Here is a 4,009-nt window from a genome sequence, read left to right on the forward strand (position 1 = left end):
CATTCTCTCATTCCACCTTGTGAGAAAAACAAAATAACATTGCGGGACGAGTGCGAGTCATCGCTCACGAGCTCCTGGTACGTGTGTACCACCGGTGCTGTCTCACTTCTCTTCCTTTAACCGACGCTGTACTTTATTACCACTTCGAGTATAATCACTTGGACAATTTTAAGGTCCCAACATAATGCTCCCATAAAATTTCAACTAATTGTACCCACTGACCATGCACCAGCAAATCACGAGGAGTAAATTATTTCCTTTTGAGATTATGGTGAGATTTACTGGGAAGGAAGGTATATGTAATAAGAATAAATCAGCGGGGGGAGGGATAACATGTTTATTCCGGTTCAATTATTGGTGGAACATCGGCTCATTAATACGAATATTTCATGATTTTTTATTTTCATGTTCTTCATCGATGGCTCTTAAAGGCAACTACGTAACTCAGAAAATATTTCCAAAAAGTGTATATCACGAGTATTGACTACAGAACACTAATGCCAAAAAACTAATATCAATAATTGAGAAATTTTCTCGTAGATATTAAAAACAGAGTGGAACTTCCATAACTGCACGCCTCCCGGGGTTCGGGTTCTCGGAATTTGCACTTACGAAAGGACCCTTCTTCGCCAGCGAAAGAGCGAGAGCGCTGAGTCAGAAAGAGATGCGTGTAGAGGCAATGGTGGGGAAAAGAGCCACAGGGCGGCCTACTGCGCACTGTTTTCGCACATTGAATAGAGAACGAAAGAGGCTAGAGAGAGAACGGTCATAAAGGGGAATTGTAGTGGTGGGGGTACGATTCCCCGCGTGCGACTGGACAGTGTGCACTTACGAAGGTGAGCAGTTATGGAAGTTCCACTGTAGAGTGGCAAAGAAACAATTAGATAAAATGAATGAGTAGTTTCAAAATGGTTCACCAACCCCTTCATTTCCTAACTGCATGAAAAATTAATATTAAACGAAATGAGATGACAACAATTTACCAATTACAAAACTGATTCGCAAAGCCCTGAGTGGTTTGGGTTTCCGACAAGTGATGAATGGTATGAAGTGGCGCCTCGTATTGAGTCAACTATAAAGTATAAGGAGTTCTGACGTCATTATCTTCCTGCGCCAATTTGCGATACAGTGTATTGACTAAACAAAAAACATATTGTAATGTAGAAAAATTAAAATGAAACAATCTTAACTGGTAATTCAATTATACGAGGTTAAACACCAACTATTGTTGGAACCGACGACAGTGTAAATAATTCAAAAAAACAATACGAAATGATAAAATCGTGGAATTTCTCATGTATTGAGATGTTTAAGCGATCTATTTGAATAATTTCTCAATGAAAATGAAGTGTATGAAATAGCCTGATTCAAGCGTAAGAGTGAAATTTGGGTCAAATAATTCAATTGTTTTTTCGGTCGTTTTAACGAGATATAAACAATGAATTTCAAGTGGTACTTACTTAAAATTTAATGATGATCGAAGAGGGCACGTTGGACTCCAAAATTGGCAAGGTTGAATGATGGTGAGTGGCCGTAAGAGCCCCCAAATGGTCGATGAGGGCATAAAAATGAATGTCACGAAAATTTAGGTAGCATCGCGATGACCCAGTACGAGAGGCTTTAATGGCACGACAGCTGGGAGCATCCTGATATTGTTGTTGGCTGAATGTATGAGTCCATAATTCGGTGATTATGGATGGCTCATAGTGCACGAAGGAAAAATTACACGAAAAATAATTATACAATATAGGTAATCAGAAAGCGAAATCCCCGCTGCGCAAATTGTTAACAATTTTAAATGCACAACCGAAATGAAAATTATTGAATTTCTCATGTATTCATGTATTCAGAGTCTAAACGATCTAGTACAATAATTCCTTCATAAAGCAAAAATGTATGGAAAATCTTTATTGCGAAGAAATTTACCGGAATCAACAGCCAATTTTGTAATTTTCAGGTACCAATTTTTATTTCATTGTAGTTTTGATGATATTTTCAATTAATGCCAATTTTCAAAAATGGAATTTCCAATGTGGACATCTCAATTCAGCATTCCCCGAGAGATGATAGTAACAGAGATGATTACATCTTAGGTTCAGGCTCAGGTTTACCCTTAGGCTCAGGCATAGGTGAGCCACCTGAAAGAAGGAAAGGTTTATAATTCAGTGGAAGCTACTCCCTTATGTTGCACAAAATACTGGACAACTGATCTTTCGTTTTGTTCAATTCGCATACAACTCGTCTTCCATCATTCATAAATCATAAATCATAAATCATAAAGTCATAATTCAGACAATCATAAAAGAAATTGATCAAATAACTTTTTGTTGATAATTTAATTTTCAGACATGACATGCGAGACTTTTCAAAATGTGAAGATCTAATTGAATTTTTCTCAAAACGAGATCGGCCGTGCGTGCTGCGCACGCGCCTTCTCGCCTCTCGCAGTGGCGCTTCGGTTTCAGTCTTACGCTTATGCTTATTCGAGATTTTCGAGATATTTCGAGATCGATTTCCTTTCTCCTTTTTACGATAAAAAAAATAGCACAGCTCAGCGGCACTCGAAGGAACTATCCGTCTTCACAACAGAGTTAGCACAAATTTGTGAATTTACAAAGTTCTATATTTTCATAAATATTCAACTTTGAACAGACGCATTCGCGGATGGACGCCGGGCTTGAGGTGTTAATTAAAATAGAGACTCACCCTGGGCAAGAGCCATTGCGATAAGGGCGAAGATGACGAAGATACTCAGAAGCTTATTCATCGTGAATTGTCGATTGTTGACTGTGAATCCACTAATTTTCGAGCCGTTTATATACCCCTCGGCCGAGGTTATACCGATAAACGTTGCCATATTTTTCTACTTTGTTATTGCCGAACGATGGTTCTAATTATCGGTACCAATTAGGCGACCGAAAAAACAGCGCTGCAATTAAAAACTTCTAGGTCAATGCGAAAACACGCCAATTACGAGAATTTACTAAAATGAATTTTTGTTGGATGAAAATTTATGCTCTTACAACTACACAAATGGAAGTATCTGTACTGTAACAAAAAATGACAATTTTAATATACTTTTATTACGCTTGTGCTCGTGAAAATTATTATCTTTGTCATCAGACATGAATTGATGCACATTTCCAATAATTTTAGAACTTATCGATGCATTTTCTCGCACCGGTCTGTTAAGTTATGAAAGATTACTCAAAAATCAGTCTTTTGTATACAATTAATGATAGAGAGTCTAATTTTTTATGACAGGTCCAATCATTGTCCCATACAATATTTTAATGTTTGACTCGTGTCCCTAAAATTCCGGGCGAGGGAAAATGAAAAAAAATACCATTACTAACAAATTCACGGCGAGTAATTTACTGGAACATGCGATTGAAAAATAGAATACAATGATGAAAAAATACGCCATCTTTCAAACAGTGAGATAGAAATGAAGCCCAAGTTGTAACTTTAAAATCAGCTGTTATAAACGAAAAGTGAATCCCGTAAACAAGAGGTCATTTTATTCTCATAATTAAAAGAGAGGGAAATAAATTAATTACTGAATAAAATGAATAAGTCGTGAATAAATAAATACAAAAAATAGTGAAACATATTTTATAAAATATCTTTCTGAAGGAATTATTGAAATAGATTTTTGGACTTCACGAAACTCAATATCGATAAATGAAAATAAACGTTGTAATAGAAATATTGAATTTGTCTTCTGCGTAGAATGTGCTCGTCCTCTGCCAGCGTTTCTATATGATTTTTAACCGCTTGACCACGCAATTTACTTATCCACAGTAATTACCGCGACATTATCAGTCCAATTATCCTTTTTATTTTTTCATGTCCACGCCAGCTTCTCCAAGGTGGAATAACGTGAATTCGATAAGGGAAAGGACACGTGGAATGGCTTGTCTACGTTCTAAAGTCATTATTGGCGAGGTTTCCAGGTGTCAAATTCCCGTACGTGAATACCATTCCATTTGGAGGGATTGAAAAATTC

General features: G+C 36.9%; 1 long non-coding RNA gene across 1 annotated transcript; it reads right to left on the minus strand.

Annotated features, from left to right (window-relative positions):
* Positions 1–373: 373 nt before the first annotated feature.
* LOC107039610 lies at positions 374–2,808 on the minus strand. The gene is made up of 3 exons (XR_001460966.1): positions 2,707–2,808; positions 1,461–2,138; positions 374–1,137 (listed from the first exon to the last, which is right to left on the minus strand). It is a non-coding gene; the product is annotated as an uncharacterized LOC107039610 (long non-coding RNA).
* Between the last annotated feature and the right edge of the window lie 1,201 nt (positions 2,809–4,009).

Source organism: Diachasma alloeum, unplaced genomic scaffold (assembly GCF_001412515.2).
Source record: "Diachasma alloeum isolate Michigan unplaced genomic scaffold, Dall2.0 Dall_scaffold_00302, whole genome shotgun sequence".
NCBI lineage: Eukaryota > Metazoa > Arthropoda > Insecta > Hymenoptera > Braconidae > Diachasma > Diachasma alloeum.